Genomic DNA, 24,499 nt, shown 5'->3' on the forward strand with positions numbered 1-24,499 from the left:
CTGGATCTTCCGTGCTATCTTATGATTGTTTATTTACTGACTCTTTCCTGTATCTACCAAATTTTCGTAATTCCCACTATATTTTACAATGCCTTTGGTGAATATAAATTTCAGTGGCCAGAGATTCCAGACATGATATGAAAAAGATCTCAGTACTAGAAAATCTGTCAATATATAGAGGGCTGGCTGAGGCCTTGCAGAACCAGGAGGGAAATGTTTAGAAAGATGTGACCAAGGAGTATTTGGGAGGAGCTCTCTAGGAGGGGTCACTTCCATATACCCAAATTAAGAGCAACACCTCTGACATTCCCCATGCCTGAAAATGAAATATCACTCAATGGTGTCAAAAAACTTACAGAAATTACATTTCTTTTGTGATTTCTGAACTTTGAAAGTGGAGTTGGAGCAGATTTTGGAAGGGTTTCCTCGAGTTTTAGAGTAGCTTTTGAAAATGTTACCCAGTTTTTCCCTCTTTACTCTTCTATGCAAAGTCAGTGTTATCACACTTTCCCTAATTATCTATATTTACTTGTGGTATTAAATTCCTCTGAAACAGATTCGCAGTTTTCTCTGGGATATGGATGTTCATGGATGGCTCCTTTGAGACCTTATCCCTAATATGCCTCCTGCCTTGCAATACCCAGCAAAGCAAAACTTCTTATGTGTTCTCATTACTTTTTCTCTGCTAACAGATACAAAGTGAAAGGTAATTTCTTTCTGCTTCTTGAAAAGGTTTTGTAGTAAATAAAGAGTTGTAATTCACATAACTGCAATATAGAGCACTACACAAACTACTCACAGTCACATAGAATTGTCAGCATTATCGAAGGCTATTGACATGACTGAACTGAAAACAGACACACTGACCTCATCCTCAATGGCTTGACACATTTTCCCATGTGTAGTCATTTAAAATCCAACCAGAACCCTGGTAAAAGACCTTTCCATGTCTGCTTAGTGTCATCCAGGGCCCTGCACATTGGTGCACTTCATTTAGGATTCCTGACTAAATTTATTCTCCATTCCCATTACTTTTCTGAAAATCAGCTCCTTGGCACCTCTGTAGCAGAAACTGGGAATGTGTAAGTTCCCTTTTGCAATAGTATTGGTAGTAAGATGCAAGTGTAAGTCAATGTTACAGCTTTTCCCAGAAGGTGTTGCTCTCAGTCTAATCCTTTCATTACAATCTATGTTTGATGATCAGGTCCTATTGGTTAAATCTGTTTCTTCATTAGTTAAATTAGAAAAGTGTAATAAAGCTGTGTCAAGAAAAAATATTTTAAATGCTCCTAAAATTCGTATCAATGGAATTTTGAGAGAAAATAGTATGAAAATGGTAAGACAAGACTTGCACAAATGTAACAGGGGAGGGAAAATGGAAGAGAAGCATAAAATAAAAATGGGCAGCATTTTTCCCCTCTCCTCTGCAAATGGTAGAGCAACTAAAAGGAAGCAACAGAGCCTGAAAATCACAGAGCGAGCATATGAAAAATGGAAACAGACAGAGGAAATTAATAATTTCCTGTACAACAGAACAATGTTTTCAAGATAAGCCGTAGGCTCACAAATGAAAACAACAAAAGAGAAGAAAGTTTCTAGAGAAATTTCTTTCTTTTTGAACGCTAAACAGCTCAGATTCTATGTATGTTCTGAAAGAACAAGAAAAAGCTTTGAGATTGGGCTAAATTTAGCTAATATATTTTCTTGGGGTTTTTTTATTCAGTCAAGTAGGCCTGAAATGTATAAAAATATAGAATAATAGAAGATATATCAGAGTAAAAGCTTTTCATGTGGGTACCAGGACTAGACAGCTAGAATGCTCTTTGCATAAAATTATGTGTCATTCTTTATGATAGTTGTGTTATTTGCATTACATAGCAAGTTAAGGATACATTATATTAAATTATCAAGGACACTATTAACGCATGAATAAAACATGCTTATGGTAATGTAAAGTAATACTTTTGGCCTGTGAGAGTCCCTAACATTTAATGGAGAGGAAAATACACTTCAAGGAGCAAAGCACAGCATGGGCCAGCACACAGTGCTATCGCTCTGCTCACAATGGTGATACTAATTTGCATCAAGTGAGGGTTTGGAATAAAACACTCCCCTTTCCCATTGACAGTCACCAAGTAAAGCAAATGCAGATATGATTTAGGGACACCCAGTGATGTGGTGTAAGACAACTGATCTGTGGCCCTTAAATCTCCTGCTGTTTGTGCGCTACTCCAGAACAGTTCCCACTCCTGGGCAAAGCCACACAAATAGAAATGTGGTTTTGATGTCTAAAGGTTGCCAAGCATTTCAAACTCCCAGCTTTGGGAGCAGCTGAGCTAAGCACAGGCTAATGAGTCTGATATCAGTGGCTGTTGTAATGTCCAAAGGAATCTCCAAGCATACACTGCAGACCTCATGAGAAATGTATGTTTTACACATACGCATTTGTTTTTAGGGTCACAGTAAATGGCCAGCATTGTGTAAGGGACAGAGACCCCGCCAGTGAGAAAAGACTCAAGGAAGAATATTTATTCAGGCTTCAGATTTTAATTCTGTTGCTCCACTGGAAAACTGACAAAACTAGCTTTAAGCTTGTTATTCAAGAACTAAGCACTCAGTCAGTATCAGCTAAAATCTCTATTTTTCCTTCTAGCTAGGACGGTATCAGAGATAAGACTGCAACCAGCACATTAGAAGATAAGAAATTTAGGGTTTCTTTTTCTGTGCTTCAGTACTTCTATGTTAACTTCTTTTGATGATCACTAAAAGTTTTTAAAACAGTTGCAAATTAATTTCCTGGCCAGAGGAAAATGACAGATAATTTTTATAGCCTGTAGAGCCTCCTACTTGTCATGCTTGACAAGGAAGACATGATGAGTTTCTTCTGCTTCATTTCCCCTACTATTTTGACATGAAAATGAGGGGAGGATGTGATGTGATTGCAATGCACACATGAGAAGAGGAGAGGACGCACTGAAATTTTCCTACTTAATTACAAATCATAGGCTTATATAATACTGAGTTTTGTCTACTGTGGATTTAAAAAAAATTAAAAATCATTTCTGTTTAAAAGGAATAAAAACCATAGAAATAAAGAATACATAGTCAATTTTCTGTTTGCTTAAGATTGTAAGGGATGTCACCTATCACTTATACATCTTAATTACACTGAGTTCTCATTTTCAAAGGATGTGTTGGCCCTAAACTCATCCTGTCAGGAGTCCTTTATTCTTAACAAAATGTAGTATTAGAAGTTGATAATAGGACCAAACAATCTGTCCCAAAGAATTCTGTGGATTTTTAGCTAAACCACCAGTCACTCCCAGCAGCTGAGTTTACTTCATAAAGAAAGGAGTTCCAGCCTGTAGAATACTTTATCCAGTAAAGGTTTTTACTGATGCAGCTGCAAAACAAACAAACAAACAAACAAACAAACAAACAAACTACTACAACAACAAAGAAAACCTGGATTTTTGCATTATTTATTTAATATACAGCTCTGTGGGTGTTTGGACAACATCGGTGGTGAAGTCACTGGAAGTCATTGAAATACTTTGTGGGTTCATCAAAGTAACAATTCTGTTTAGCTTAATTATTTTGTGGAAAGAAGACACAAATATTTTGCACAAACAGAACAATGTGCAGAGATTACGATTATTTGTCTCACTAATCAAACCTCCCATTTGGCCTCTTTGTTAAAAGCTTGATTTTATAAATTCACCATGCATGTTATTCCATGAGTCATGGAGTAGTTAAACTGGTAGATTGCATATAAATTTCATCTCCTATTGGAGAATTTACTGGTATTCTCCTGTGTGTTTGAGTGTTTGTTTTTGTTTGCTGAAAGTGCTCTAAAACCATGGAAATCAATCAAAGTTAAAAGCAAGTAAAACACTGGGGGTTTGATTCGAAGGTCATTAAAATCAGTAAAAAGTTTCAATGGGTGTCACAGTTTAAGACATTACAACAGTCATGTAGGTGACACCAAGCTGGGCAGGACTGTTGATCTGCTGAAGGGCAGGAAGCCTCTGCAGAGGGATCTGGGCAGGCTGGATCAGTTTGTCGAGACCAACATTATGAGGTTCAACAAGATAGAGTATTGGCCATTGGCCTTGAGTCACAACTCCATGCAGCACTTGAGGCAGAGTGGCTGAAAATCTGCCAGGCAGAAAAGGACCTCAGGATGCTGGTCAGCAGCTAAACATGATCCAGTGCGTGCCCAGGTGGCCAAGAAGGCCAATGGCACCCTGACCTGTAACAAAAACAGTGTAGCCAGCAGGGCCAGGGCAGGGATGTTCCTGTGTATTCAGCAGTGGTGAAGCCACAACTAGAATCAGGTGTCCAGTTCTGGGCCCCTCACCAAAAGAAAGACATTGAGATGATGGAGCAACTCCAGAGAAGAAGAACAGAACTGGTGAAGGGTCCAGAGAGTCAGTTCTATGAGAAGTGACTGAGGGAGATGGGATTGTTAAGCCTGGAGAAAAGGAGGCCCAAGGGAGATCTTATCACTCCTTACAACTCTCTGAAAGGAGGCTGTAGCCAGGTGGGGGTCAGCCTCTTCTCCCAGAGAACCAGCGACAGGACAAGAGGACATAGGCTCAAGCTGCACCATGAAAGTTATCCTTTAATTTACCAAGTGAAAGTAGAAACAGAAGACTCGGGTAAAAGGGACTGTTTTCTTTTTTTTTTTTTTTTAATGTATTATATTTGCACCCCTCAATAAATACATTTTTTGATACACACAAAATTTTGAAGAGGTCATGTAGTGGCTGTGACAAAATGACAGATATAAGTTTTGTAGAAATAGCATTTTCATAGGTGATTTTGAGTCAAGTTAGGAAAGGACAAAATTAAGAAGAAAGCAGTCAGGCAGTGTAAAAATATTCAGGGCCTCATGCTTTGTTCATAATATTATATATGGTTATACACATGTATTCATGTATTATGTGTATATTTTATACCTAAAGAGCACATATAACATAAAACATGCATGTCTATACACACATATGCATGTAATTTGATTTTATTGCTTGATATATAACATATCAAAAAGAAATAATATGCTACAATCTAATATACAGAGAGACACTCATATATATACAAATATATGTTCTGCATTACGACATTTGAAATCTTGACCTTTATTTTGATTTGAGTGTCTTTGAAGCTTTGAACAAAAACTCGTCTTCAGAAATATTTGACTCTGTAAAAAAATCCCTACTTCTGGGGATTTTATAGTGTTGGGAAAGCCATTATAGTTTCATAACATGCATGTGTATTTTCTTTGCCAAATGAGGAACATTTTTGGCCTAGTTTTAGGTAATTTTTAATAACATTATCACTAGTAATTAGTAACTTGGCACATAAGCAAGTACTAAACCAGTGTGCAGTGAAATTTAAAACAGCCAAGGCTGAAGTAAGAGAGAGTAAGCAGATTATTGGCATGAAAATGTTTCAAAATTAAGAACACTTGGAATAATTTTAACTGTTTCCAAGAGGCTAAAACTCCAGTAGCTGAATCCAAAATAACAACTTTCCTCTGAACCTTAATGCTTTGGCTTCAGAGAGCTTTGGCTTCAGAGAGCACACATAATAAAGGAGGTGGGGGTGAAGGAACTTTTAAAAATATTTCAATATCCCAAATCTTTGCCGTGTGTTGAGATAAATGCCAATGTGCTTTGCTCACGAGTCTCTGTGACACGTTTCTGGCAGCAGCAGCTCATTGCCATAAGAAGAACACCACAGACCAGAAGATAGTAAATCAGGTGACAGAGTGAACCATGTACATCTGTTTGTCTCTGGAGACTGGGTCGTCTCTATCAGCTGGGGACAAATGAAGCCAAATATAGCTATCCAATGTTAGTGTCTGTCAAAACCCAACACAATTTGGCTAATTCTTTCCTCCTGATATAATTATCTGTTTAGCTGAATAGTTACCATATTCATTATAATTCTGAACATCTCCTCAATCTATATTAATTATATGGATAATATTATTTAGAACACAGAACTCACAGAGTCACATCACCAGTCAAGGAAGCACATTAGCCTCAGGGTAATTGCTCAAGTAAATTGTTGGGCTTCTGTATGTACAATTTAGATCGTAATTCTGTTCACAACAAAAATAACCCCTAACTTTGCCTAAGTTATCCTTTCAGTGTAAGTTCCTATTCATGCTTAAAAGAGGGAATTTTCTCCCAAGTGAATTAAAAAAACAAATTTATTTATCTTCAGGTATCTGTAATTGAAAAATCATTCCCTGAGCAGTGTCTGTGCTTGTTTATCATGAAATGAAGGCATGGTAAGAATTGAAGTAGAAACCAGTATGCACACTGATTTAATGCAATCTTGCTTTATAAACCATTTGTAAATCTAAGCAGGAAATGTATTCTATTGCATAAGACAGGATAAATGGTGAGTGATAAGCCAGTCGCAATGCAAAAATCACAAAGCCAATTATATCAGTTATAACTGATAGAACAATAAACACAGAACATTGCAGATACATTTAGTTGATTTTGTTGACAATGGACCAAAGCCACTAAGTTCATGAATTTTAGCCTTGCAGGGAGGACTAATCTCAATGTGTTTTGCAAAGTAGACTGAGAGCATTTTCCCTTGCACAAGAAAAAAGATAGCTGATATATCTGGACACACTAGGAAATCATAAAGCACACAGATATAAATGGCCATCATTCTTGGTACAGTAATTAATTAAAAAAAAAAAAAACCACCACCTGGTTTAGCAATAATTACTGCCATTCCAGATGAGGCAATTACAACCTCAGCTTAGTTAAAATTTCATGTTGTTTAAAACATCACAATTAAGTCAAGCTGGCTTATAAAATGGGTCAGTGGTAAAGAGAAATGCCTTATGTCAGCTTGAAAATCAATCAGGCTCTGGGGGGGGAAGCATGGAACTGTAGAATAGAAACATTAACTAGCAGATCACTGAAATCAGACCAAAGTAGATTTAATTCAGGATACATTTTCAGTGCAAAGATGTGCTAGAAACAAGATGTATAGCTATTTCCACCATTAAACTTTTTAATTCTATGAACTCATCACCCATCACAAATTAAAATGGCTTTTGCCTTCTTAGACTGTTCAATGCCACCCTAAACACACCTTCTCAAACATGACAGGTGATCTGCACAAATGATCTTCTCTGCTCAGAAGAATTATGCTTTTCTGTGGGAAATTACAGAGCCTGGCACTGTCTCTGCTTGCATTTCACATTCCCTGGGTTAATTGATCCTCCAGCACAAGGAGGCACGTTCTGATCTGTTCTTGAAAACACATTCAGGTTGCTTTGAAGTCTCTAGCAGTGTTTCTGCTGACTTCAAACAGCTTAAAAATAGCTCTGTTATGGGTAAACAGGGAAGAAAAATAAGGTAAGCAAGGAAAATTAGCTTGGAAAAAAAATACTGTTGGTACTAATCTAGAAAGAAAACATATATATGACGCGGCATACGATAACAAGTTATTCTCATGTAAAAGCTGCATCATAAATGATCAATTTTACATGCACAGGCATTTAGGAGGGAAGTTTCAGCAAAACTATCAAGATTGCAAGCAGTACATTGCTGAAGTTAATGCTTCACCTTTGAGGTAACTTTTCCTAGACTAGTTTCATGCCAGCAGACTCCTCAGACTATTGCTACCATTACTCAACCCATCAAGGCTGACAGCCTGGAAGCTGTGTGCACCCAAGATTGCCCCTGAACTAACATGCCCTGCCTCCAGACAGCACCTCCTGCTGTGGATGTGACCTCTCACACTTGCCAGGCACTGCTGCTGCACCGTGTGAGCTTGTGTCCAATGATAAATTAGGGACTCCCTGCATTGGTCTCCCATTTGTACCGCAAGCATGCTTTCAGGCATCTGGAGCATTAATAATCCATGGTATCTGCTGCTTCTAAAGATAATAAATTAATCAGAAGGTTTCATCACAACTGTACAAATGTTCCAGGTATCCCTGGCTGCTCCTAGTCTGCTCAGATTTGCCCATTGCAAAATGAGTTCCCTTCTATTTGTACAAAGCCTTCAGTAACTAGAAAAAAATAGGTAACCTTCTGCATGAAGAAGCATTTGCTTGACTAGGACAGTTTTCTAATCTTAGGCTGTTGTTTTGACAAACAGAACCTTAGAATGCTGCAACTGTGCTTTTAAAAAAAATTATAAGATGCTTTTAAAAAAAAATTGTAAGTCCCCATGGCTGATTTAAAAGCATGAGGGAATATAGGCTAGCTCTGCATTGTAAGTGTTTCACTTTGCAAGCCACAGTCCCAATTCTAGTGCTATAAACAAAGTCCTACAGATGTGTCAGCTACAGTGCTGTTCTGACTGTACATCTGCTCAATCTTTGCATTTTGGAGCAGAAATTCGTGGGGTGTATTACCACTCTCCAGATTACATAGCTGGAGGATATTTATATACATATTTGTATATGGAAGCAGCATTGCCTCATCTCCTTCAATATGCTTTATGAATTGATCAGTTGAACTGGCAAGTGCTATTGGTAATTCAGACATAAAACCATTTTGCTGAGTATTACCTCCATCAACCTTCCTTATCTTTCTAAAAAAATCATCCTCAGTGTAAGCTGGCTGTTAGGTAACGACCACAAGAGTTTTTGGAAGAAGAAAGGAAAGAAGAGAGAAAAGTATTGCAGGAGATGTACAGAAACCCATTTCCCCTTTTCAGCACTACTAATTCACTCCCACACACACATCCCTTAGGTCTGCTCCATGTATTGCTACTGAATACACAGTATACTGGCTTAAAAAGGTAGGTTTGAAAATGCTGATGAAAAACCCAAAAGCTAGGAAAAACTAGCCAGTTCTTTGACTTCTAGTGTATCTTGAATTTCTCTCAGTTATTTTCATATTAACCTCACTAATTTGAATTCAGCCAACGTGCATTCCCAGAAATAATTCAAGCTTCATTTGAAAATCTCAGTAAGTGCGATAATAAAAATACTGCTCTTGTTAATATTTACAGCTTATCTTGGTGGTTTGGATAATTGAGTAATTATGGCTTTTGTAAAAGTGTACTTAATTTTTCTCATCTAAACTATACAGCTTTAAGTCCAGAACATTTACTTTCTTTACTTTTTTTTTTTAGAGTGAGCAGGAAAACATCCTAAAATACCTACCATTTTTCTTCCTGAAGATACTCTTACAACTGAATCACCGTGCCTCTCTTACTTTCCTTAAATACACTTTAAAAAAGTGAACCCTTCAATTCTTTGGAAGAAAGCCATGTTTTACAGATCATTCGACACTTCTAGACTTAGACCCTCCATAAATGCAAATTTTAACAAACCTTCTAAAAATATGGATACCCATGGGATTCAGCGTGTTCCTTTCGTAGGGGAAAAAAAAGCCATTTACAGAGGTAAAGCCATGTATTTGCTAATTCCCTCCCTCTATAAATAAGGATAACACTAGATGTTGCAAGCCCCAACAGGCTGTGATGCTCAGAGATGTTGGTTGAGAGCCCACAGTGGCTAAGAAGAAAGATGGACACACTCAGATGCAATCCGAAACAGAACCAGTTTAATAGGCAAAATAACAAACTGCTGAAAGCCAAGCACCAGATATGGGAATGCACCAAAGGATAGGGTCCAGGGTGGACACAGTATTTATATAAGGTAGGGTTAGGGTGGAGTTTGAGGGGCTGGATCCAACTGGGGAACCTGATGACAAATATTCATAACAATGCAGCAAAAATAAACCAATCATTGAACAAAGAACAGAGAACTTTCTAGTCTAATTAATATAGAGAACTCATGGGGCTTTGAGAGAGAGATTTCTGTCACCCTAACCAGGTGAGAGAAATTTCTCCCACACTTAACTCAAAATTTTCTTTGACCTCACCACCAGACTCTTTGTCTAATGTGTACGCTGGTATTATTTTATTTTTTTTAATCTGGTTCTTGGTTACTGATGAGTATGTTGAGTCATGCTGCACTGAAAACTACTTGAAAATCTTCAATGAAAATTCCCACACTAGGTACTCCATTCACCTCTTATTTCTTGTTAATGACAAGTTTTGAGAGCTTCGGGTCAGCTCTCATCTAATTATCTTGAGCATAAATGCCAGATTTCAATCTGAAGGTCATAAAGTACAAATCAAACTGCTTACTCAAAGACTTTGTGTTTTACAGAGCCTTTATCAGCCAAAGTCATTATGTAAATTCAAACTGATGTTATATATTGTAAAACAGATATACTCGGGGGGGGGATTTTTTAGCTTCTGAGGTGTTTTTTTTTTCTGATGTTCTTTTCCCACACAGGAAGCTACAGTGGCTGCCATTAATCATCTTCTCTTCCATCACTTCTTTATGAATTGAATCCAGTCTGAATTTTTCTTTTTTTTTTTTTTTCTTATTCCCAAGAAGACTGTGACTCTCCAAGCAAAATAGTGTCCGGTCTGCGGGAGAGATAAAACAGCATTTGATGCTGGTGTCATGACAGGCCATCTACAGAAAAAGATCAAGATTGTTAATCAGTGTAATATATGCAGTAGCAACCACCACAGTAGGTTATTTTTCTAATTCACTGAATCTCCAGGAAGTGGGGAAGTTACCACCAAACACCCTGCACACTGCAAAAAGACTTGCATTTCACAAGGCACCCTTTCAGTTACTAAAATTTGTTATATCAGTAGAAATGCAACCCAGAGCTTTCAAATTTACTTATCTGTGACCTTTATACTTGATTTTGTATGAGCTCTGAATCCAAAGCAAAATTTGAATGATGATTGCACCTTTGCTTGCGAACTTTGAACACTATTGATTTTGCTGTTTAATTTTTGTCTCAGTTGTATCAGTCAACAGCAGCTTTTGAATGTATATGCTTGCTTATGTTGCTATGGTTCCCTTTGCTTTGCTGAGCAAAACCCTGTGAAATCAATTCACATTTTGCTGAGAGAAATCTGTCTTTTGCCTCTTCTCACCAGGAGATCATTTTTTGTGATATTTCAGTCTCTTGCTGAGAACACTGTCTTAAAATTGCCAAGAATTAGGCTTTTTATGGGCTGATAATAACAAAAACTATACATGATTATTCTTAAAGCGAATACTATTTTTTTTATCAAAATGCTATGTTGAAATGTAACAAAGATTATTTCATCAAGATAAAACAAGAGGACTCTAACAAAATACAGGACAATGTACTTAATATTTTGTTATAATGCAATAAAAAGGACACCTCAAACTTTGTTTCCTTCTTTTATTTTTTTCTTTACACATAAAACAGGAAGAAAAGAACTATGGTATTGAAATAGGTGCAAGGAAGTAAATAAAAATTGAAATTGTTTTTATTTTCATAACTCCCTACTAGAAAAAGGTCAGTCATATATCGAAGAAAACCTTCTAATATTTAAAGTTTTAGCCCCAAAATTGAGCCAAAAATAGAAATAGGCTATTGCTTATATACAAATTTTGTAAGCCAACACTTTGTGTTGCTGTCTGATATACTTAATACTGATATAACCTAACTAAAGTGCTGAAATCATGGATTAGGGAATAAAACTCACAAAATATCTACATCTCCTGAACTGACTGAATTTTTGAAAAAAGATACTGTAACTGCAAAATGATGTAGTGGTTTGCCAAGCTGTTGAAAATTCAGGGGTGTGATTTTGCTACTGCATCAGTCTAGAAAAGGCTGCACCCCAAAAGTCTAAATGATACTCACTGCCAGCAACCATGCAAAGATGCAAAGATATCTATGTACCTTGAGAATATATAACTTGTTCCTCTTCTTAGCAGGAAAGGAGCCGACAAAATCCGGAACTGGAGCCCTCAGGACACTGTAGGTTTTCTGTTTATATGCCACACATACTGGAGTGCTGTTGCCAGTGTAACTTAGGGCAAATTGAGTGCTTTTCAAAGCAGAAAGAGTTTAAATTCCCTGCCTTAATGAAACATGGACTTTGGAGTGACAGGCACCCACATCCCTCATCCTTTCCCCCCTGGGGCTAGGGAAGGAAGAACTGGGTATTCACAGGGTAAAGTGGTAGCACTCTTTCTGGTGTTAAAAGGTGATAATGCTAGCATGTGGAGCTGCAATTTTTGTCAGAAGGGGAGACAAGTTTTTTGTTACAGGCCAACAGGCAGAAAAAAAGTAGCACACTGCAAGGATCTCTAGGAAAAGAAAGACTCTATTAATAAGTGACACTTTTTAACAGTAGGGAGAAATTAACCTAATCCAAGCATAATGTGAGATCTAATATTACATTCCAAAATAATCAAAATGTTTAAACTTATTCTTTGTAGTATCTATCTAGTAGCTTGAAGTTGCTTAATATTCCAGGTCTAGCCATCAGAAGATGGTGACATCTTCAACTCAAAATGAGAAAAGTTGATGACAAAAATAGCCATATGTGGTATTGGAATTATTTTCTAATGCTAGACTTAGACTCATAACACCTGCAAGCCCTACAATATCAGAAAACATTGCTAGAGTGTTTGTGTCTAACACAAATTTTCTTCTCAGAAAGAAATCTAAGAGCACATGTTCATAAGCTTAACTTCACCCAGGCATAAATAAGAGCAAACATCCTCTTTAGCTTCATGTTAAAGGTCATTCTTCTTCAAAAGCTGTCAGGTGCCTGATCACAGCCAGCATTTTTTCAAGCAGATAAGTCAAGATTTTGTCCTTAAGGGAGATGATAACAGAACTACACTGATTAATGTAATTAAGTGTAATCCAGCATAAGTTTAAATAGCAGAAGGAAAGCTCAGTAATGCCAACATACCAAACATCTGGTTAATGGTATTAATTGGCAAGGCAGATTATGGAGCCACAATGCCTGGAATTACCCATTTATTTCAAGCAAGAAATCTGCTGTTATAGGGAACTCACTTCAAAAACTTTTTAAATCTTTTAAAGTTCTTCTCAATTCATCTTATTTCAGGCTTCCCCACTACATCTCTTCTTTCACCCCAGTAGACACAGAATATTATTTACGCCTTGAAAAAGTCTTCATTGGAGATTCCTTAACAAAAAAAAAAAAAAAAAAAAAAAAAAAAAAAAAAAAAAAAAAAAAAATTAATCCTTATGGCCTCTTCTATAAGTGTGCTGTCGCTAATACGAGAACAATTGCACAATATAAGAACATGAAAGAGTATTCAGGAGAAAAAAAATCACAGAAAGTGCTTGGATGTAACAGAAAAGAACAAGAACAAAATTAACACACTTAGAACAATCAGATGAAGATTTTAATTTTGTATCTCTGTGGTCCCTCATGGGTTATGCATGCTTTCCATTTCACATATCCCCTTAGGCATTGTTGCAGGTAAGACTGCATTTAGCTGTCTGTTCACTCACCAACACACTTCCCAAAGGCAAGTTTGCATCTGTTTAACCCTTTGCTTCTCCTTTGAACACGTCTAGTTCCCTTCAAAAGACAGTATCTACCTCCCAATCCCCCTTTAAAGAAACAAGTGAATTATTCATGCAAAAAAGTGCGTGCGTGTGTGTGTGTGTGTGTGTGTGTGTGTATGTATGTGTGGTTGGGAGAGTGGGGGGTCATGAAATAAATAAGAATAAAAGAATAAGAAAAATAATATCAGAATCATAACAACGAGAATAAAACGCTGCAGAAGAAGATTCCGTAGAAGTAAATATTAGAAATAAGAACAAAAAATTAGTAAGAATACAAAGTTTTGAATAAGAACAAGAATTATAGCACTATAATGAAGACCTGATGGAGAGCATTAAGGGGACATCATTGGGATCCACAGAGCAGAGAGGTTTTCTACTTAATCTGGCTCAGTCACTCACTTTCTCTGCTCCCATCCCTTTTCTCTTTCTTTTTTTTCTTTTTTTTTTCTTTTCTTTTCTTTTTTTTCTTTTCTTTTTTCTTTTCTCTTTTCTTTTCTTTTCTTTCTTTTCTTTTTCTCTCTTCCTCTCTTTCTTTCTCTCTCTCTCTGTCTCTCTCTGTCTCATTTACTATTAAATACAACCCATAGTATGGCCATACATATGGCCTCATTTGCATTCTAATTCAGGCAAACGCATTTCTGGTAATTTTAATGACCAGATCATAACAAGCGGGTAGAAGCCCACCGGTCTGGGCGCTGCTCCATGCAACTTCCAGTGAAATCGGCTTTGGAAGGGGTGGTGGGTGTGGCCCTTTGTGACACAGGAGCATTCTGTCAGGGCCCTCAGTGATTCGGGACATTGTGGGGCCTAGAGACTCTTGCGGCATGTCAGATCCACGCCCTGCAGGGGGTATGTAAGGGGTGCAGGCACTCGGGTTCCCAGTCCCAGGACAGTCACTCTTTCAACAGGAAGCAGCTCCAGAACTCCTCTGCACTAGATGATGTCAGAGACAGACGAGGACAAGGCAAACGCCAACTCTCAGCCACCCAGCCCCTTGCCCTGCTGGCTGGAAGACCAGGCCCTTAGCAGGCAGTGGGTAGGGGCAAGTGGCAGCTTGGTCCTGTCACTGTAGGAGACTGAGGAGGAAGAGGCCTTTGTCACCATGGACGAAGAGTGGGAATACAGCACGAACCAAGAGCTTTCTCAGTGGGCTGATGTCAGCAGCCCCAGAGCCTTGCCTGTGGGAAGTGACAGTCTGAGAGTTTTACCAATGGCAAGAAGTCCAGGAAGTTTCTCCATGGGGAAAATTGTACCAGTGCAAGGTAGGTGTGGGAGTCCAGTGGGGAGATGGCACACATCAAGAGCTGTACCACTGGGAATAAAGTGTAATAGTCCAGGATCTGTATCAATGGCACCTCTCTTACCCTGGAGAGTCCCACAGTGGCTGAGCCAGCAGCTGCTGTTGCCCCAGGCTGGACTGGCTGAGGAGGAGGAGCCACCTGAACCTCTTGCTCCTGAGGTGGAAAAAGCACCAGATTCTCCTCCCCTCAGTGAGGAAGTGCTATCAGCAATGACAGAGAGCCCAGTCCCTGCCTCACACAGCCCCCCAGGCTGCAGCCAGACTCTGCTGGACTTAGTGTGGAACATTAACATGAGCAAGGCTGTGCTGGAGATTCAGGCATCTGTTCAGATGCCACCAGCCAGTGGAACAGAGGGACCTGGAGCAGAGCATGGCTACACAACTAAAAGCAGCAGCTCCAGCATGAAGGGTAGAGACCCAGATCTCTATCCCGCACAGCCCCTGCTGCACCCCCAGCCCACCTCCAAGCCCCCTAGGAGCACACACCCTGAGTGAGCAGCAGGAGAAGGTGGAAAGGGGGTCAGTACTGCCACAGGAAGACAGCGAGGAACGGGTTTGACTGGTGAGCTTGAGCTTTCCCAATCAGATGAGAAGGAAGACTAAAAGCTATCTAAAGGAGTAAGAACAAATACCAAAAAGTGACCCAAGGGGAAGCCTGCACTGAACCAGAACTGACCCCAGGAGATGCTGGTTGACACAAGGAAATTTGGGAGGAGGAAGCCTGCATGAAGCACAGGCTTACCCCAGGAGAAGCTGGCTGACTCCAGGAAAAATGGTGTCTATTTGGAGGTTTTCCAAGGAGAAGCCTGTAGTGAGCCAGAGCACTCCTCTCAAAGTAAGATGCTGGTAAACACTAGGAAGAATCCAAAGAGGAAGCCTGCACTGAGCAAGAGCTTGCCCAGGGAAATGCTGGTCACTACCAGGAAATGTTCCTAAAGAAAGCCTACAGTGAGCAGGAGCTCTCCTCAGGAGATGCTGATATTTACAAGAATGTATCCTGAGGGGAAGAGAGCCAGAAAAAAAAGTAAGTCCTAACAAGCTACAGCTAACTATCAGGAAGCTTCCCAGGGGGAAGCCAGCATTAAAAAGGAGCGGATGCCAAGAGAAGCTGGTGGCTACCAGAAAGAATCCCAAGTGGAAGCTTGCAGTGAGCCAGAGCTGTTCCCAGGAGATTCTAGTATCTACTGGGATGTATCCCAAGTGGAAGCCTGCAGTGAGCAAGAGCTGCCCCCAGGGAAATGCTAGTAGTAACAAGGATGTTTCCCAAGGGAGAAGCCTGCAGTGAGCAGCAGCTGACTCCAGGAAAAGCTGGTAGCAACCAGAATGTATCCCAAGGTAAAGCCTGCAGTGTGCCAGAGCTGTCCAAAGGAAAGGTTGATGGATATCATGAAGTATCCAAAGGGGAAGCCTGCAGTGTGCCAGAGCTGTCCCCAGGAGATGCAAGTAGCTATTGAGAAGTGACCCAAGGAGAAACCTAGAGTGAGCCAGAGCTGTCTCTTGGAAATACTAGTAACTATGAGAAAGTGTCCTACCAAGGAGAAACCTACAGTGAGCCAGAGCTGTCTCTTGGAAATACTGGTAACTACAAGAAAGTGTCCTACCAAGGAGAAACCTACAGTGAGCCAGAGCTGTCCCTTGGAAATACTGGTAACTACAAGAAAGTGTCCTACCAAGGAGAAACCTACAGTGAGCCATTGCTGTTGCCTGGAGACGCCGATATCTACTGGGAAGTATCCCAAGGTGAAGCCAAGAGCTGACCCAGGGAGATGCTGGTATCTACTGGAAAGTATTCCAAGGGGAAGCCTGCAGTGAACCAAAGCTGGCACCAGGAGATGATGGTAGATACCAGGAAGTGTCCCAAGGAGAAGCCTGCAATGAGCCAAGAGCTGACCCCAGGAGGTGCTGGCAGCTGTCAGGAAGATTCCCAGGGGAAAGCCTGCACTGATCAGGAGCTTACCCCAGTGTTGACAACTTGATTGGCAATTGGATGCACGCGAAGTTACACCCTGCCAGTTCCTGCAGCCTGGCTCTGGCCTTTCAAATCAGTTGAGCCACCAGCTCTTGTGGCTTAGTGATGCTTTTGGATTGTTGGTAGCTGAGGAACACCTACTCTGTGATTAAGAGGGGATCCCTCTTGCCCTAATCTGTGTCCCACTGAAAGATCACCCATGGAGGTGTGGCAATCTTCCAAACACAAATTTGAATGGCTGGTCCGGCAGGCACTGACGAGCTTGCCTGTCGGACACTGCAGCTTGCACTTTCTCCAGAGTCAGTTTTGCCACTGGGGTCAGTTCCCTAGGTGAATCCAATTCCTTTCCTCCCATAAATTGAAGAGGAAGGCTAGGTCTCGGTGGGAAAACCCAGCCAGGGCCTGATCCAATTCAAAGCTCCACACAGTTGATAGACATCCACCAAGGTCCTAGGATTGTCTTTGATTACCAGCTTCTGAGGTCGAATTTTCTGCTGGGGATCTCCAGGCCCAGAAACCTCCAAGGGGGCATCCTTTGAATCTTTTCCTGCTGGAACTTGAACCCTGCAGACACAAGAGCGTTAACCATCACGTCAAGTGCATACTGGAACGTCATTATCCGGAGTGCACACGAGCACATGATCCATATAGTGCAGGATGATGGCTTTCCCTGCCTTTGTGTGCACTGGGGACAGCAAGGAGGCTGCATACCATTGGCAAATGCTGGGACTGTTCTTCCATTCTTGAGGAAGCACTTGCCAATGGTAGCATCTCCTTGGGTCTTCTCAGCTGATGGAGGGAACTGAGAAGGCAAGCCACGGGGCATCAGCAGGGTTGAGGGGAATTTGGAAAAAGCAATCTTTGATATCTATAATGGCCATATTCCAATTTTGGGGAAGGTATCCCGGATTGGAGAGACTCCATGTCCTCAATGACATCATTGATCTTTCTGAGGTCATGCAAGAGCCTGCACTTGTCCTTCCCCAGCTTTTGAATAACGGAGAATTTCAAGTGCTAGTGGTTGGCACGATATGACCTTTTGCCAATTGCTCTTCCACAAGCTCCTCAAGCACCTGTAATTTCTCTTTGCTAAGTGGCCACTGATCTACCCAAACCGGGCAGTTTTCCAATTAAGCTCCTGAGTAGGGCGATCCTCAATGGCCAGTATGTAAAATCCCAAGGGGTTTTTGGGATTTTGATTTTCACCCCCCACTGAGACACGGTGTCCCTTCCTCACAAGGGAACCGCAAAATCCAAAACAAATTGACGTACACTCACCAACTGCCCATCTGGCCCCTCAATTTGAACAATGCTCTTAGATTGTCTTGCAAATTGAATGCCCCCTATACCTCAGACTTTACCCTGCATGGGTTGCAAATCCCAATGTAACAGCTATAGAACGGAATGTATGATCATCACATCCACCCTCATGCCCAGCAACCCCTAAAGTTAATGTTCTTCACCCCAACAGATTCTACATTGTATGATGGGCCTGTCCTCCCCCCACCACCGCCATCCAGGAGACTCCCAGTCTACTGGGCACTTGGCCAGAACTGGGATGGCTTGCCTGACCGTTTGGCTTTGGGGACGAAGTAGGGCAAGTAGACACAGCACACCACGAGAATGAGTTCTCCCAGATCTGATGTTATGATCTTGGGAGAGATCTCAATCTCATGGGGTGTGTGCTTAGTAACCCCAATGTACTTACAGTCAAGTCCATTAATAGAAATCCAGTCCTGTGGGTCCACGGCAACTACCTGCCAGCAGTGCAATCTAAAGTGAATGTTCTGTATTGTCACCAGCATAAATGGCCTGTGTGGTTCCCAAATTTTATTGCTGTTAACCAATTTTCCCCCTGCCCCCTCATGACCTGCCCCATTTTTATCTTCACACAGGGCAGGCCCGCACTCCCATTTAGGTTTGTCAAAGCTGAGCTTGCCCCATGTTCTGGTTTGGGTTGAATTAGGGGAAAACCTTCAAGGAATCCCCTAATAACAAAACCTCTACCACCCCTCCCCCCAACCCTGGGTTTGGGAAGGAATCTCTTGAACACAAAGTGGAAAAAACCGGTTTATTAACAAATGAATAAACACCCCCCGACACAAGGGAAAAAAAAGAACAGAAAAAGCTCAGGTTACTGTGAGGGGGAGGGCGCGCAGCTTCCTTTACAAGCCCCGGCGATCCTCTTCGGACTCCTCCAGCCAGATCAGCTCCGGGTGCCGGTCCTAAATCTTAAAGGGGGGGGGGGGGGGGAAAGGGAGAAGAGGAAAAGGGAAAAAAAAAAAAACAAACAGAGCACAGAGGCGGCAGAAAGAAAGGAAGGAAAAAAAACAAAAGAACGAAAGGGCAAGAAACTAGCAGGAAAATTGCGAGACAGCAAGCGCCTAGAAGCAGAAAAGCCAAAGCCAAAGCCAAAGCCAAAGCAGCAGCGGAGCCAGCCAGCAGGCCAGTGCCCGCCCCCCCTAAAGGGGACGGAACCTCTTAGACATAACAAGGGAGTCCACGATATGGGATTATGGGATAGAGAGCACTGTCAACCCAGGACACCCCACCTCATCCTGTGTGTTCCGTTTTCCTCCCTGCTGAGGTTTTGCCTGCAGGCAAAACTTTGCCATGTGTCTTTGTTACAAATGAAACACTGTAGTAATCCCAACTGCCAATGGGGCAGTCCCAACCATGGTCCCGTTGGTGTTGATGCAACCACTAGTCTTCTGGTCCCTCCTCTATGTTTTGGCAGCTGCGGGATGACGAATTGGCGCAGATCTGCAGCATCATCTCTAGGGTCAGTGGTGGCTCTAGCAGCAGGCCCAGGATAACTCACTTGCACACTTCATTGGCGTTGGCCTGTGCTATCGCTCTTAACACTTCCATCTGTACCAGCCAACCCTACACCTGCCATTCGACAAAATCTACAAAGGACTCATGGGAGGACTATTTGATGTTAACATAGCTCATAGCAGGTTCACACGTGGGCATCATGCTTAAAGCTTTTTTGGCAGCTTGCTTCATGTGATCTAACACTAACTGTGGAACCTTTTCCACGTGCTTATTTGCCATCACCCGTTCCCCTTCACCACACAAGTGTTCACATATGATCTGATTATCATCTGTGTCAAAGACACATTCAGGAGCTCTTAAAATCTCAGGAAGGAGCTCCTTCAGTAACCTCTTTCCATGCTCCTTCCTACAGAAAATAGTCTGTGGGGGCGAGGAAGCATGAAACAACTATGGAGGTCACTGAGAACTAGCACATTCAAGAAGATAGTGGCCTTAATAAGCCCTCTGAAATATTTGATTCCTCTCCCAAACTCTTTCTGAGCTTTACAGAGCTCCTTTTTGTTTTGGTACAAAAACAGTTCCTATGAAGGGTTCTGTCTTGTACGACAGTAATGAACTGGTGCAGCAAAAGGAATGGGTTCCTGTTCAAGGTTCAGGTTCCCAGGCCCATCACATCCCATCCCCAGAGCGTGGGAACTGGAAGTCAAAAGGGGGGGCGGAGCTGCCTCAGACATGGGAGGTGCCGGGGAGGAGCAACAGCCTGAGCGGATGGAGCTAACAGATGAAATCGTGGGAACAGGAGGCAGTGTGGCAGTGCGCCTCCTCCCGGCTAGCCCCGGCACACTCAACAGCAGCTGTCCAGTGGGCTCTTCTGCCACCACCCCACCAGCCTGTCTGGATATGGTGGCGAATGAAGGAGGGGACTCAGAGGTTGAACAGGAAAGGAGTTTATTGGAACACTGGGGACCCTCACCTCCAGACCCGGTGCCTCAGAGAGACTCCGAGCCTGGGATGAAGACGGTTTTTAAACGCTAGGCTAACTCAGGGTGGGTACAAACACAACCAATAGCAATAACTCGGGGAGTGGCTGCATGCCTGACAGGAACAAATCATAACAAACTGGGAGGGGGAGTGCTGGGACCCAGCCAATCACCCACTGTCCCCTGGGGGAGGTTCCCCTGCTTGTGGGACAAGCCTGAGGGTGACTGACAGGGGGGGTAAAGTAACCTGGAGAGACTGACATTTAACAAAGGCGGGAAAAGAAAACCAATGGGGAGCTGTCTCTGGGGCAGGGTAGGGGAGAACGCATAAAATGTATCAAATGATGACTAAGAATAACTCGGGAGAGGGGAGCAACCAAGATGGGGTACAAACAACTTACAGAACATTACATGGAAGCCATATTAAACTTTAACAACAAACTTGCCTTAGCTGAACACCCACAAGGCGGAACCGACTGGGAGGAAAGGGAGGAGTCAAGGGGAAAGGAGGGGTTTTAGGACAGGAAGGGGTTGGACAAGGAAAGAAAGGGATTCTGGGAAGAAGCAGCACAAGGGAGGGGCCTTGCCAAGTGGCCTCCACCATTTTGTGCCCTCTGGAGGCCATTTTGGGTACACAGGAAGACTGGGGGAACTTGGACACTCTCCCTAAAAATAACCTGGGGATTACCAAATGGGGAAAAGGGTCTCAGGAAGGGGTCCCTGCCAGTGGGTACCTCACTGACAGGGCTAGGGTGCTGAGGAGGCTGGAGGGAGCCAGGGAGACGGTAGCTACCCAGCACTTATCACAGTCTGCTTCATGCATGAGCAAGAGCTGCCCCCTGGGAATGATGGTAGATACCAGGAAGTGTCCCAAGGGGAAGCCTGCAGATAGCCAGAGCTGTTCCAGGGAGATGATGGTAGTAACAAGGATGTTTCCCAAGGGAAAGACTGCTGTGAGCCAGAGCTGTCCAAAGGAAAGGCTGGTGGATATAATGAAATATCCTAAGGAGAAGCCTGCAGTGTGCCAGAGCTTGCCCTGGGAGGTGCTGGTAGCTACAAGGAAGTGTTCCAAGCGGAAGGTTGCAGACAGCCAGTGCAGGTGCCTGGAGATGCCAGTAGCAACAGGGAAGTATCCAAAGGGGAAGCCTGCAGTGAGCCAGAGCTGTCCCCAGGAGATGCAGGTAGCTATTGGGAAGTGACCCAAGGAGAAACCTACAGTGAAACCTACAGAGCTGTCCCTTGGAAATACTAGTAACTATGAGAAAGTGTCCTACCAAGGAGAAGCCATTGCTGTTGCCTGGAGACGCCGATATCTACTGGGAAGTATCCCAAGGCAAAGCCAGAGCTGACCCAGGGAGATGATGATAGATACTAGGGAGCATCACAAGGGGAAGCCTGAAGTGAGCCAGAGCTAGCCCCTGGGAGATGGTGGTAGCTGCCAGGAAGTTTCCCAAGGGGAAGCCAGCAGTGAACCAGAGCTGACTCCAGTAGAAGCTGGTATCTACTGAGAAGTTTCCGAAGGGGAAGCCTGCAGTGAGCCAGAGCTCTGCACAGGAGATAACAGTAGATACCAGGAAGTGTCCCAATGGGAAGCCTGCACTGAGCCAGAGCTGTCCCTGGGAAATGCTGGTATCTACTGGGAATTTTCCCAATGGGAAGCCTGCAGTGAGCCAAAGCTCTTTCAGGGAGATTGTTGTAGCTACTGGGAAGTTGCCCAAATTGAAGCCTGCAGTGAGCTAAAGCTGACCCCAGGGGATGACAGTAGATACCCTGATATGTCCCAAGGGGAAGCCTGCAGTGAACCAAAGGTGACCCCAAGAGGTGCTGGTAGCTACTGGGAAGTTACGTGGGGGAAGCGTACACTGAGAAGGAGCTGACCCCTGGAGAAACTACTAGCTACGGGGAAGTATCCAAAGGCCAAGACTGCAGTGAGCCACAACTGTCGTAGGGAGATGCCGGTAGCTTCCAAGAATAGTCCAACTGGGACGAATGCATTGAGCAAGAGCTGTTCCAAGCAGACATCAATAGCTTCCACCAATTTCCTGATTGGGAAGAATCTATTGAGCAACAGCTGTCCCTGGAAGTTGGTAGCTACCATGAACTCTCTGATTGAGGTGAATGCAACAAGAAAGAGGTGTCCCACAGAGAAGTTCATAGCTACCTAGAACTGTCTAAATGAGAAGAATCTGCTGGCCAAGAGTTTTCTCAAGAAGAAGACTCCATTGGTCAGGAGGTGCAAAGAGGGAATAGTAGCCAACCATTCATGCTGTCTAGGTGGGAAAAGGACAGTGACAAAGAGCTCATGCAAGACAACTTGGAACACATGAGACTCCAGAAAATCAGGGTCAAGCCCTTGCTGCGGGAGGAGGACGAGTGGGACAAAGTTACCATCCTTAATCTGTGCAAAGAAGACAGAGAGCAAAGACTGGGAGGTTTTGCAGGAGATGGGCTCCCAGTGCCTGTCCCTTGCAAAGCTTGCCTGGTGGAGTGCCAGGCATTTGAGCTGTGCCCCTAAGAGTCGCTCTGTGTCTCAACTGCCCAAACCTCCAGAGGACAGGCAGCTTCTCCTGCCTTCAAGGAGGAGGCACCAGAGGCAGGGACAGAGACCCCAGACCCTGCCCTGCACATCTGCTCCAGCCCCTCAGCTTCCCAGCGGGGAGCCCAAGCCCTCAGCCAGCAGCCGGCTCCCCCTTGGAAATGTCCCTCCCTCCTCAGGCTGGTGCCGTGGGCACTGCACAGCCTCTTCCACTCTTCCACCTCTTCCAGGTGCCCCTGCCTGGCACCACAGTCAGAAAATTACTGCCCACTTGCCAGCGCCAGAATGGGCCCCACAGATTGTGGCTAGCCCACAGCCTGCCCAGTGTCCTGAGGGAGCCACACGGGCTGCCTTTGCCTGGACATGTCCTTGCAGGCTGAGCAATCCCTGGCTGCTTTGGATGACCCCAAGTGGCTCTCCCCAAGACCAAGCATTTCCCATGTGGCCGGCCCCAAACGAGCTATTTCCTCCCATCCTGAAAGAATGACTCGTGATCCCTTGGGATTTTATCCATGACAAATGGGTATAAACAAAAAGAATTGCTCCCAAGACTCAGAGAAGTGAGCACACAATGGGCAAAGGTCTGAGCTGGGGAAGTGTACAGCTAACAGCTTTTTAAGAATCTCCATTTTCAGTCACTTCAAAACTACCAGTGAACAAAGCGAAAGTTATTGTAGGGAACTGCAGACTAAAAGTGATAGTTTAGGTTGTGAAATGTTTGTTTTCATTAAAAGCAGAGGGTTTTCAAACGCAGGAGTTTCTGTGGGCATTTGACAGCGTTGTCTTCACCAGACATTTCCCAAACCACGACCTGTCCTGTTTCAGGAGTACAATCTTACACAGCTTTGCTGCGTGGAGACCTTTAAAACGGAGGAGCGCCTGCTCGGGGCGTCCCGCCTTGGAAGGTCCTGTCCAGGCTCTGAGGAACCGAGCCGGGCCAACCAAAGCAACCACGGCTCCCAGCCCGGCAGGTTCCCGGGCGGGTCAGAGGAAGCAGAGCCAGGAACGTGAGGACGGGGCAGAACGCCTTGAGGCGCCGCTCTCCCGCCCATGGGCTGGCGAGGAGCAAGGGAGAAGGGGCCCAGCAGCGACCCGCGATGGAGGCGGGCGAGCAGCGGGGACGGCTGCGGCGGGAGGAGGCCGAGTGTGCCGAGGGCACCGAGCCCTGCAGGGGATGGAGGGAGCGCCGAACGCCGCGCTCCCGCTGGGCCACGGGGTCTGCCCCGGGAGCTGCCCCGGGAGCTGTCCCGGGAGCTGCCCCGGGAGCCGTCCCGGGAGCTGTCAGCGCGGGCGGCGGAAGCTCCTGGAGGGGGCGGAGCGGCCCCTGCTGGCCCCGTGTCCCGCTGTGGGTGCCCGCCGTGCCCCTGCCCCCCGCCAGCCCCTGCCCTCAGGCGAGGAGCTTGACGGCCCTGTGGTGACAGTTCAGTGGTTCCCCTCAGGCCCGGGCAAGGACTGCAATGGTTCTGTGTTTGTGGCCACTGGCACTTGGGCGCTGCGCCAAGCATATATCCGCAGCAGCCGGGCTTGTCTGGACCCAAA

This window comes from Zosterops lateralis (assembly GCF_965231275.1).
Source record: "Zosterops lateralis genome assembly, chromosome: 3".
NCBI lineage: Eukaryota > Metazoa > Chordata > Aves > Passeriformes > Zosteropidae > Zosterops > Zosterops lateralis.